This window comes from Theropithecus gelada, chromosome 6 (genome assembly GCF_003255815.1).
Source record: "Theropithecus gelada isolate Dixy chromosome 6, Tgel_1.0, whole genome shotgun sequence".
In the NCBI taxonomy this organism is placed as follows: Eukaryota; Metazoa; Chordata; class Mammalia; order Primates; family Cercopithecidae; genus Theropithecus; species Theropithecus gelada.
In genome coordinates this window covers 171,128,726-171,141,428 of record NC_037673.1, presented here as the reverse complement: position 1 = coordinate 171,141,428, position 12,703 = coordinate 171,128,726, and the positions used below count along the sequence as shown (strand labels likewise).

The following is a 12,703-nucleotide window of genomic DNA, read 5'->3' as shown; positions in this document are numbered from 1 at the left end:
ACAGACGGTGTTTGATAGATTTTTTGCAGAGGAGCATCTGTATGGAAAGATCTAGTAACACTGGGACCAGGGGTACCGCCAGGGCAAGAGAAGCCTCGGAGGCTGGAGAAGCCTGGACCATCTGCAGAGCAAGGCACAAGCATGGAGCAGAAATCCAGAGTGAAGGGACGCAGGAGAGAAAAATAACCTCCCAGCCCAGTCCTTCCGTACTGTGGTCATATTTTGAGTCCTGTACTTAGATGCCTGTGAGATTGCCTATTGTATTCTTAATACAAATCCCTCTTAAGCCAGCCTAGAATAGGTTAAGATAAATATAATGACTTGACTTGGCTGGAGTGCCATGGCGCGATCTCGGTTCACTGCTTCCTTAAGTTCCTGGGCTCAGGTGATCCTCCCACTTCAGCCTCCCAAGTAGCTGGGACTCCAGGCATGAGCCACCACGCCCAGCTAATTTTTTGTATTGTTTCTTATCAAAATGTTGTATTTTTTCAGAAGAAATCTTATATATAATATATTGAAAACCACTGATTGCTTTTCCTTCGTCTTTTTTCTGTGAATGTGTAAGTGAGTCCTTTGTATTTCTTCTTTTACACAGGATATGGGGTGTTTGAAAACTATTTCATTTTCTTCATTATCATCATTCATTTCAGCCACTTCAGATTTTCATCTCCCCAAAAATGTTGATGTACAAACCGGCGTGGGGCCCGGGGTATCCACAGTCTTCCCAGGAGTGTCAGGAGCGCCTAAAACCTTTTTCTTCTTCTTACGTAAAACCTGGGCTTTTGTAGATGTCCAATAATTTGATTTTGAAGTACTTTCCGTTTTCTGTAAAATCAAAGAAGGAAGATCATAATCAATTCTTTTTAAGTTATTTCTTCCCGAGTAATCTTTCCTTCTTTTTAAATCGCCCCTCCATCCGCAGCTTTTGTGTAAGTGCCGATTCTGATTATACCGTTTCACTGATGGATCTGATGGCTGTTTAAATGGAATATTCCAGTCTTTAAAGAGTTCTTTCTGTACTTTTTCGGGTGGCATAAAATGACAGGCCAAGAGTCTTTCACCAAACAGGTAGTTGTTCATTGTTTCAGCAACTATCTTCGCAACAGACTCAGACGGAGTCTCGCTCTGTCGCCCAGGCTGGAGTGCAGTGGCGGGATCTCGGCTCACTGCAAGCTCCGCCTCCCGGGTTCACGCCATTCTCCTGCCTCAGCCTCCAGAGTAGCTGGGACCACAGGCGCCGCCACCTCGCCCGGCTAGTTTTTTGTATTTTTTAGTAGAGACGGGGTTTCACCGGGTTAGCCAGGATGGTCTCGATCTCCTGACCTTGTGATCCGCCCGTCTCGGCCTCCCAAAGTGCTGGGATTACAGGCTTGAGCCACCGCGGGAATAGTCTGAACCTTGTAACAGTGCCATACGGGGAGAAATAGGAAAGGATCTGGGTTTCTTTAAGTAGGTTAGGTAGGTGGCGCACACAGACCACTCCAGGAGTAAGTTGTTCTTGATTTTTCAGCAGTTATGCTCTTGCGAACCTGCCCCCACCTCCTTCTGAAACTCGGCATCTACCTGCGGGGTCAGCGACAGGATTGGCCCAGCCGGGCGGAAAAGGCCGCCACGCCAAAAGCGGCCGACACCACCTCCAGGCTGCGCTCCCAGAAACGCCCGCTTTTTTGTATTTTTTGAAGTTTCACCATGTTGCCCAGGCTGCTCTAGGTAACTCCTGGACTCAGGCGATCTGCCTGTCCTGGACTCCCAAAGTGCTGGGATTACATGCATGAGCCACCGCACCCAGCCTGGACTTTGAAATATGTTGTATATCCAGTCAGCAGTCAACCCTGGGGGAACAGCAAAGATGAAGAGAAAGAGAGAAGAGAGATTTCCAATTAAAGGAATTAAGAAGAGACGCTTGAACTTATTTTTTTATTTTTATTTTTTTAACTCAGTCTTGCTCCGTCTCCCAGGCTGGAGTGCAGTGGCACAATCTCAGCTCACTGCAAGCTCTGCCTCCCGGGTTCACGCCATTCTCCTGCCTCAGCCTCCCAAGTAGCTGGGACTACAGGCGCCTACCACCGCGCCTAGCTAATTATTTTGTATTTTCAGTAGAGACAGGGTTTCGACGTGTGTTAGCCAGGATGGTCTCCATCTCCTAACGTGATTCGCCCGCCTAGGCCTCCCAAAGTGCTGGGATTACAGGCGTGAGCCTCTGCACCCGGCCTGAACTTGGGTTTTAAAGTCACTGCAGGCTGGCACAGTAGTCCCAGCACTTTGGGAGGCCAAAATGCGTGAACTTCTTGAGCCTAGAAGTTTGAGACCAGTCTGGGCAACATGGCAAAACCCTATTTGTACAAAAAAGATACAATAAATTAGCCAGGCACAATGGCACCTGTGGTCCCAGCTACTCAGGAGGCTGAGGTGGGAGGTTGAGGCTGCAGTGAGCTGAGATCCACCACTCCTCTCCAGCCTAGGCCACAGAGTGAGACCCTGTCTTAAAAAAACAAAAACAAAAGTCACTATTTTGGGGTTTTCTGGATGAAAACTTTATTTCCATTCAAAAAAAAAAAAAAAAAGTGGAGATAGTATGTATTACTGATTCAAAATCGTAACCAGATGCTCAGAGTAAGTAATTGTATCTATCGTTTCAAAAACCAACCTCAGGATTCTTAAAAGTTAGTTTTATTGGATTTTTTTTAAGCTGTGCTGAGTCACTCAGGTCTGTCACTTCCAGGCCCATATTTTACTACATTGTAACCCTATTGGGAAGGAAAACTGCAAGTAAGATTATGATCCATCCTGAGATGCAAAGTTTCACACATATACACCACGCATACCCCCCACCACAGTCTGATGGCACAGTGACCCAACCTTAGGCAAAAGGGTACCACTGCCAGCAAATGCATTTTTGTCTTTATTTCTTCAATTTTTTTCCTTTATTTCTCTAAAAGCAGCAAATTCATTTAACATTTTATTGAGATTCTCAACTGCTGCCATTTGGTTTGTATAGCAAATTGTTTACAAAGTAATTTTTTTCCATTTTTGATATTTTAATGAAAATTACGTTCTTCAGTTTTAAAGCCCTGTCCTCTCTCAAAGAAAAATTACAAACTACCAGGTAATGATTATTTAGGAAAATAACAAAAGCAAAAACAGCTTTTAAACACTTGTGACACAAGGGTAAGGGTCCAAAGTCAAGACCTTCTGTGCTCAATGGAGGTGCTCGGCTGCCTGGGGATAGCATCAGCACTTCACCACCCACAATTTCCTCAACAGCTGGGAGCCATGCGCGGACTCGGGAGACTTCCTGTTCCACAAGCTCCACTCTCTTTTGCCCCTCTACCCTTGCTGTTGAGCCTCCCCTCCAAATCTGCCTAACAAAGGCAGCAGAATCTTTAATACCGTTTGGCTTTGTCCATGGAGACAGGATACTCTAGAAAGTTGAGAGGCTCCCTGGTCCAGCCTGGGGGAGGAAAAAGTATACAACGTAGCATGGATGGGTTCACTTTCTAGTCCACTCAGACACATGCTAATACTTATTAAATGGATGTATCAGATGCTTCAAAAGTCCATACCTGTAGTAGTACAAAAGTTGCTTGTGAAAAAGAAGCTGCAAAATGATAAAAATGTCTGCAGCAGTTCAGGCTCGTGATGACAAAGCTGGTTCTGATAAGCAGTTATTGTGACAAGCACAGCAGCTTCCCGTGTAAGTCCTGCGTTCAAAGAGTTTCATTGAGACCACAGGAAGCTGGAATCCAGATTTAAAAGGCTCTCTGCTGACAAAATGTGGTATATCCATCAATGGACTTCTACTCAGTAATGAAAGCAACAAACTACCAAAACATTTCATATGTCATGGACCAACCTCAAAAACATTAGCTAAGTAGAAAAGCCAGACACGAGACTGCATATTGTTTAATTCCATTGATTTGAAATGTCCACAAGAGGCAAATTTATAGAGACAGAAATGGGCTGATTTGCCTCAGGAGGCAGGGATTCAAGCTCTCTAGACTACATGTGATACATACATGAGAAAAAATAAGGAAAAGAAAAGAAATCAAAACATAAATAAATGAAAATAATACTTCTCCTGGATTATAAAGAAAATCACATTCTTTTTGTAATAATTTGGAAGACAAAATATAAAGAAAAATCTTTAATTTCGACACTCAAAACATTCTGGTTTGTTGCTTTTTATACTTTTTATGCATATAAACATTTTAAAATGTAGAATCATAATACATAGTCTTTTGTCACTTACTATGTTTTGGTCATATTTCTATGGCAGTAAATATATCCTTGGCATCATCGTTATAATAGTTGGATGTATATTAAGTTAATCATTGCCTTCCCCAGAGGTAAATTTTCTTATATGTACATTTTAATTGACTCAAGCAAGCATTTCTGGACTGAATTTATAGAAGTAGAATTTCTGGAGGAAAATAACATAAAACAATTTTGGGGTTTTTAATAGAAATTTTCAAATTATCCTGCAGGAAAATTGGTTCAGTTTCTATTCCCACCAACAGGGACAGAGCTGCAGTTTCCCCCTTCCATTTGTCCTCCTTGCTGGTCTTTAATCAGAAAATCTCATTGTTTTTGTTACATTTCTTTGGTTTCTAGTGCTTTTGAACCTTTTTAATATGTTTATTGGCCATTTTAATTGTTGTGGGAAGTACCTGTTTCTCTATTGCCTATTTTCTGACCAAGCTCTCAAGTCACATTTCACTTAATTTTTATCCTGCTGATTGAAAATATTTTAACTTAGCGATTTTAATGTAAACTGGAGCAGGGCAGACTGTAATCATCTAGGTCTTGCTCTGTCACCCAGGCTGGAGTGCATGATCATAGCTACCACAGTCTGGAACTCCTGAGCTCAAGTGATTTTCCTACCTCAGCCTTCCAAGTAGCTAGGACTACAGTGCGTGCCACCATGCCCAGCTAATTTTTAATTTTTTTTGTAGAGATGTGAATTTGCTATGCTGCCCAAGCTGATCTTGAACTGCTGACTTTAAGTAATCCTCCCACCTTCGCTTGCCAAAGTACTGGGATTACGGGCATGAACTACTGCTCCCAGCTGAGAGCTCACTTTTATTTGCTAGTGGTGTTCTTAGTATCTTTTCATATTTGAGGCTTCGGTGCTAGTGCTGAAGTATTACACTTACCATCCAAGGTTTACAGGACTTTTGTTTTAATATGGAACCGATGGAACTGTTTAGTTCTGTGTCTTTGCAGGTATACAAAATGTGCCTGCCAGGACTCTGCTTTATATCCATTGAAAGCAAGAAGTAATACAGTAAAAGTTTGCCTGGCTAGAGGCTTTGAAAGAATGGACTATTCTGGTTTAATTCTGTTAACTTGGAAGTATGAAGGTGAAAAAAATTCAAAACTTAAATTTCCTGTTGAATGCAATTTGAAAATATAGCCAATGATTTCACTTTTCTTCTCTACTAAGTTTGGACATTCTGATATACTTGGTGTTTTATTATAGAACTCCTAGCGTGCCTGAAGATCCTTTTCTAAAACTTTAGATGTAAGAGAATGTAAATGGTATTATATTAAGGGAGGAGACCACCCCTCATATCGTCTTATGCCCAATTTCTGCCTCCAAAGAAAGAAGTAAAAACTAAAAGGCAGAAATGAAATCCACAGGCAGACATCCTGGTGCTGCTCCCTGGGCCTGGTAGTTTAAGATGGACCCCTGACCTAATTGGTTCTGTTATCTGTAGATTACAGACATTGTATAGAAATGCACTGTGAAAATCCCTATCTTGTTTTTTTCCGATCTAATTACCGGTGCATTCAGCCCCCAGTCACGTACCCCCTGCTTGCTCAATCGATCACAAACCTCTCACATGCACCCCCTTAGAGTTGTGAGCCCTTAAAAGGGACAGGAATTGCTCACTTGGGGACTTGGCTCTTGAGACAGGAGTCTTGCTGATGCCCCCGGCCGAATAAACCCCTTCCTCCTTTAACTCAGTGTCTGAGGGGTTTTGTCTGCAGCTCGTCCTGCTACAGTATGAGATGAAGCTGGATGAGAACTGATACTTGTAAATATGCTTTTTAGACTAAATCTCTGATTGTCACTTGTTTTCTTATTTAACTTATAAAAATAAAACACATTGGGTGAAGGGTGGGAGTAGGAAGGAGATTTATGTCTTCTAATTGCATATCATTGTTTCATATCAAGACAGAACATACAGTATCCCTGGCTTTGGACCTACAGAAGGAAACACATTTTGCTATCTGCTGTATGCCAGAGGCCCTAAACACGTGGAGGGATGACTGCAGCACAGATTGTTGAGCATGACTCCGGAGTTTCTGATTCATCAGGTCCAGGGTGGGGCCTGAGAATTTGCACTTATAAAAAGTTCTCAGGTGCTGCTGGTGCTGCTAATCCAGAGACCACACCTTTGAGTGCCACTCTTGTCTACTAACTGTAAATTGTAGAACTCCAGGAAAAAGCTTAGTTTGGTCTGGGATAAGAAGCACACAGGTTATAGAGCAAATGATGAAAGATTCAACCCTTGATCCCAGCCTACTCTGGAACTCAGGTAACAAGCAATACACTGTGACATAACACAATTCTTGGTTTTCATGATTCCAAATAATAGCCAAGTATCAAGTGAGAAATTCAGTATCATTTGCAAGGCTTAGAGAGGCCAGGTGATTCTCGAAAAATGGGCCTTGTATTTGTTTTAAACTGGTAAAGAACTTTGAGTGCTTACTAAATGGAAACCTTTGTGCTTTTATTTTATTTTATTTTATTTTATTTTATTTTATTTTATTTTATTTTATTTTATTTTATTTTATTTTTTGAGATGGAGTCTTGCTCTGTCACCCATACTGGAGTTCAGCGGCATGATCTTGGCTCACTGCAACCTCTGCCTCCCAGGTTCAAGTAATTCTCCTGCCTCAGCCTGCTGAGTGACTGGGATTACAGGCACCCAACACCACGCCTGGCTAGTTTTTGTATTTTTAGTAGAGACAGGGTTTCACCATGTTGGCCAGGCTGGTCCTGAACTCCTGACCTCAGGTGATCCACCCACCTTGGCCTCCCAAAGTGCTGGGATTACAGGTGTGAGCCACTGCACCAGACCCAAAAGCTTTCTGTTTTTAAAGATATTAGATATGTTTCTTGTTTAAAAAAAAAAAATCTTAACAATAATGTAGGAAAATAAGAGAAATATTTTTCCAAAAAAGGGAAATCATTGTGATTATTTTATCTTATTGGAATATTGAATAGTATAGTCTGCTTCATTAATCATCAAGCATGCTATGGATTTTTCATTTTTATAGGATTTGTATCTCAATTGAGCTAATACTGGTAATTCTTGTACTCCATTTGAAGGTGAAAAATATAGGCCAAACTCATAGACCTTGCATAGAAGCTGGATAATAAAGACAGCTCTGGAGGACCACATACACACACACAGACACACATATATATAAAGCATACACACATATATTTTTTAAAGTTTTAAAGCCTTTAAAGCAAAAGCTGGCCCCTCCCCTCCCCCAGAGTGGGTGGGGACAGCGGTTTCATGGTCAGCTTTCCTTGTGATACCACAGGTCTCTCTGGACATGCTGCTGCCTGGCCACGCCTCCTTTTGCTTTCATCTTTCTCATTGACCAATGGGCTTGGATCATTAAGGCCACACCCCTATTCTGCATTCTAGTGGGGCCCTGGTTACGCCGCCTCTGGCGCAGTCACACAGCTGCCTGGTAGGTGACTGGAGGCATTTGGCAGTCATTGCTGGGATTTTGCTGATATGGCACCAACCCTGCCTGCCTTCCCACCTCATGATGGCTGAAGAAACTCGACAGAGCAAATTGGCTGCAGCCAAGAAAAAGGTAAAACACACCAGGTCGTGGTCCCCCAACCCAGCCACAAATCCCCTCCAATGGCAAGACCGCTACCAGAGTCCATACCACTCCTGAGGCACACCAGGCTGGGCCCCCCAACCCTGGCACCTCTGGGTTCCCCCTACCAAAGTCTTGTCAGTCAGACCTGCCCCTTCAGCAAGCAGCACAAGCCCTGCCCTCGCCAGTCACCACTGGGTGACTTTGGGCTGGTGACTCCTGGGGCTCCCCGGTCCATATTCGGCCCTTACCTCCCGCTGCCCAAAGCCCAACCTCCCTAGGTTCTTTGGGCTGAGGTCTCCAAGGACCTGGGTCCCCCAGCCAAAGCCCCTGCCCTTGCCAGTCATCCTGGGTAACTTTGGGCTGGTGACATCTGGGGCTCCCTGCTGCAGTCTCTGCCTCTCATCCTGCTGCCCTAATCCCGACCTCCCTAGGCTCTTTGGGCTGGTGTCTCCAAGTACCTGGTTCCTAGCCCTGCGTCCCCCTCCCCGACTGTGAATCAGTGACTCAGGCATCTTGCTGATGTGGCTCCCCCCTCCCCAGGAGGAGTGGAATGTAGTGATGTCACCGTCCCCCTAGGAACTGTCGTTACTGCTCCAAGACTGGCCTTTGATCTTACAACCTAGTCCCCTAAGTGTTCTCACCCCATTTCTGGCTTCTCTGCTAGAAGCATAAATTTCCAGCCAGAAGGGGAATGGGGACTATGGGACACGGGAGTGAGAGTTTTCAGGCTGCCTTAATCCCTTAACATAGACATTGACAATGCAAAAAGCCTGCACTTCCCCCATGAGCTCAAAACATTAACAGTATCTCTGGGTGGCAATGGGACAATGGGTCTGGTTTGGTTTTCTCCCAGACTTCTACTCTCCAGAGATACTTTAACATTTTTTTCTGAGTTTTTCACCTCATATTCTAATTCTCCATGGTTCTGGGACCAGACTGCCCTTCAGTCAGTGGTCTCTGGAGTGAGAGCTGCTCATCTTCTGTGGAATAGATCTTGAGAAACTGAACTTGACAGCTTGAATCTTCCTCATACCATCTCAACCTGGAGTACTTTGAGTGCCACAGGATAAATGTGAGACATCTTTCTGAAGCATCAGTTTCCCTTGATTCTCTTGAAAGAGAAAAACATTAATGTACTTAGGGATGATAGTCACGTAGGTTTCTAGGAACCTCTCTGAAATGAGACCTCTCTGAAATGAGGGTTAAGTTGTTCTCTTTCTTATAAATTCCTAGCTTTAAGAGAAAGACTGCCTTCTGCCATGAGGACACATTGATATAAAAGTTTGAGAGGTACTGGTGCACTTCTTTTTTTTTTTTTTGAGACGGAGTCTTGCTCTGTCTCCCAGGCTGGAGTGCAGTGGCCAGATATCAGCTCACTGCAAGCTCCGCCTCCCGGGTTTACCCTCCTGCCTCAGCCTCCCGAGTAGCTGGGACTACAGGCGCCCGCCACCTCGCCCGGCTAGTTTTTTGTATTTTTTAGTAGAGACGGGGTTTCACCGTGTTAGCCAGGATGGTCCCGATCTCCTGACCTTGTGATCCGCCCATCTTGGCCTCCCAAAGTGCTGGGATTACAGGCTTGAGCCACCGCGCCCAGCCAGGTGCACTTCTTAACACTAACAGATGTGTGAGGATGTATGACTCCAAACCACACAGTGTACAGTTCCTGCCTCCTTAATGTTTACTGTTCTACCTCTGCCTCTGGTTTTGATCCCTGGCAGCTGCTGATTCGTGGCAAAACCCCAGAGCTTGGAGTCAGAAGACTGAGTTTAAGGTCCAGTATTGCCTTTTATTTTTTAAGCCATGATATCAGTCCCTCTCAGTCACTAAGTGATTGTGACAACACTTTGTACAGTTGTTAGTGGCATTAAATCAGATGGTGTATAAAAGTATTTTGTAAAAACTGTAAAGGAGGATATGACTGTAAGGCTTTGTTGTTCTCATGCGTATTACTGCTCTTCTTTCCCACAGTTAAGAGTATCAGCAGAGGAACAGCCCTGGTGTTCCAGCAGGAGCGAAGAGAAAAAAGAAAAAAACAGCAGTAATCCTGAGACAACCACTTCTGGTGGTTTCCACTCACCTGGAGATGTGAGTCTTGGCTGGTCAGGCTCCTGGGCACAGGGGGCCCAAGGGGCAGTAGAGGGTAGTTGTTAAGATTGTGGAAGAACTGCCAGGCACTGGTTAAGAATTCTGGGTTTGAATTCTGCTTCTCCATATGCTAGGGATATGATTTAGGGCAAGTCATTTGAGCTTTCTGGGCCTCTCTTTTCACATCTGTAAAATAGAAGTGGTGTTGCTTGACTTCCATTTGTGAAGTTTAAATGTGATTTGTTATTGCTGTTGTTTTTATGTTAATCCCTAGAACATGGCCTGCTGTAAACACCCAGAACACCCAGTAAAAGGTCGTTGCTGTTTGATTTTCCTCATCCCCAGTCTCAAGGGGAAGCCAGGCCAATGAGAACAGCCACTTGCCATCAGCTTGTCCCTTTAGAAGTCACTGAAAGGGCCCCAGGGTGTGGTGAGGAGAGCCCCAGGCACTAGAATTAAGAGAAGATCTAACTTGCCACTAGCTTGCTTGGTGACCACAGAAAAATCACTTTGTCCCCTGGGCCTCAGTTTCCTCCTCTGTAGGATGATACTGGATAAGATCAGTGTCTTTAAAACTTGTTTTTTAGCTGAAGCCTGCTTTGTTCAAGTGAACCCTTACTCAGAAGTCTGGTTTTTTAAATGGAGGTTGAGGTCTGGAGCTCTACTAGATTCATCACCCACATCCTGGGCCTGAGGAGAGGGCTCCACTGAGTGTATTAAGAGCTGCATTGGTCAAGTGACTCCATTCTGTGACTGCATTTCTCAGGAGATTTTTCCATCTATTTGTTCCTGCCCCTGGCAAGGCAGCAGGTGGCCGTTTGGAAGAATGGCACAGGCCATGGTTTTGATCTCTGCTCTTCTTCAACATTTCATTTCCCTGGACCCCCATCTTCCTCCTTTCCTGACTTTCTTGCTTCTCTCTAAGCCACTTCTATCTTTCTCCCCCTGCCTTTGTTTTTACCTTTTCACCTCCTGTAGATTCAGGACATTTTGAAGGTGCTGGTGTCCAACTTTAACCATTCCATTGGGGTATCACTCTCCCACTGAACAAGTGGAAGGTGAAGCTGTGCTGAGACCCCTCTGGCTTGCTTTCTGCAGTTGTGCATGCCCCTGAGGTTTCTCTGGTTTGTGGCATACTTTGTCTCTGGCTTATTTTATGTTGCTGCCATTAACCTTCAGCTTGTTTGTGTCTTGTTCTTCACCTGCTTGATTGATTGGGTGTTTTCCTTCCCTGCATATTTTGTCATCTTGGAGAAAGTAAGACATACCTTAAAGTTTAAAAGTAATTTGGGAATAACATACAGAGCAGGCATGTGGGATTTGGGGCTTTTTTTTTTTTTTTTTTTTTTTTTTTGAGACTGAGTCTCGCTCTTGTCACTCAGACTGGAGTGCAGTGGCACAATCTCAGCTTACTGCAACCTCTGCCTCCCGGGTTGAAGCGATTCTCTTGCCTTAGCCTCCGGAGTAGCTGGGATTACAGGCACCTGCCACCACGCCCAGCTAATCTTTGTATTTTTAGTAGAGACAGGGTTTCACCATGTTGGCCAGGCTGGTCTTGAACTCCTGACCTCAAGTGATCCACCCACCTCCACCTCCCAAAGTGCTGGGATTACAGGCATAAGCCATCGTGCCTGGCCTAGGACTTGGGATTTTGAATGCCCAGTTTGGTACTCTTAGACTAGGAATGATGGAAAAAAAAAAAAAAAAAACCAAGCGACCTTTAGGTTTTGCCCTAAAGGCAAAGATCTATAGACCACATAAAAGCTTGTGATTATTTTGAATTAATTCACTTTGGTTTAAGAGTAGGGAACATAGGGTTAAGAGAAAGTGAGTTCACATTATAGTTGGAAGGACTGAAGCTTTTTTTTCAGAGAAACTAACTGTAAAAGATGTGAGGTTAACCAATCAGATGAGTGACCAAGGCCCTAATCTCTTAAAAATCAAACGGACACTTAGCCATATTAATTTAACAACAAAGGCACTTTGCTAAATAAACAGTGGAGAGAATAGTTGAACAAGGGAGGGTGCAGACTGAGGAGTCAGACTCCTCTGAAGGAGGCAAGAGAGAAGTTTGGAACATTCCAAATGCTCAGCTTACGGGGAGGTTGGTTCCGAATGGACTTGAAGGTGGAGGAGGTGACATTTGAGGTTGGCTGGAAGATTAAAGATGGGTAACATTCATCCATATGGGGAGTGGGGGAGGCAGGGGAAGCAGTGAGCTCATGGCCATCGTTATGAACTCATAGAGCATCTTTCAGGTGCACAAGGAGCCTGGTGGGAGTCAGGACACGGGGATACATGGGGCTTGGAGACAACCTCCTCTGGCTGTGATTTGGCATTTCCTCTGTATCTAACTTGCCTAGGGGACTCCTGCAAAGCCAGAGGCGCAGGGCATGAATGAAGGCAGATCCTGCTGGAGATGGGCATGGGAAGGGGGCCTGACAGAGCACCCTTGGCTGCTGTTAGAGAGTTGTTCGGCCATCACTGTTACCCCCAGTCGGTCAGATCTGTCCAGGTGCTGTGGCTCACCTTGCCGGCTCAGAAGAGACACTGAATTTTACGGTGGGGAGCACAGGCCTAGAGGTGTCCTGCAGTTGAGTATGTGGCTTATGCTTTTCCAATGGTCCAGTAGTTTGGGGGTGTGCGGTCTGTTTCCTCATGCTCTGAGATTCTGTGCCCAGCCCAGGTCTCTCTGTTCTGGAAACAAAGGCCCAGATCCCCATATTTCCTTCTTGGTGTTTGTTTTCCCTCAAGGGGGAACGAG

At 44.5% G+C, this 12,703-nt stretch overlaps 1 pseudogene; it reads right to left on the bottom strand.

Moving 5' to 3' along the window:
• Positions 1–500: 500 nt before the first annotated feature.
• Positions 501–8,366, bottom strand: LOC112627109 (annotated as a pseudogene).
• Between the last annotated feature and the right edge of the window lie 4,337 nt (positions 8,367–12,703).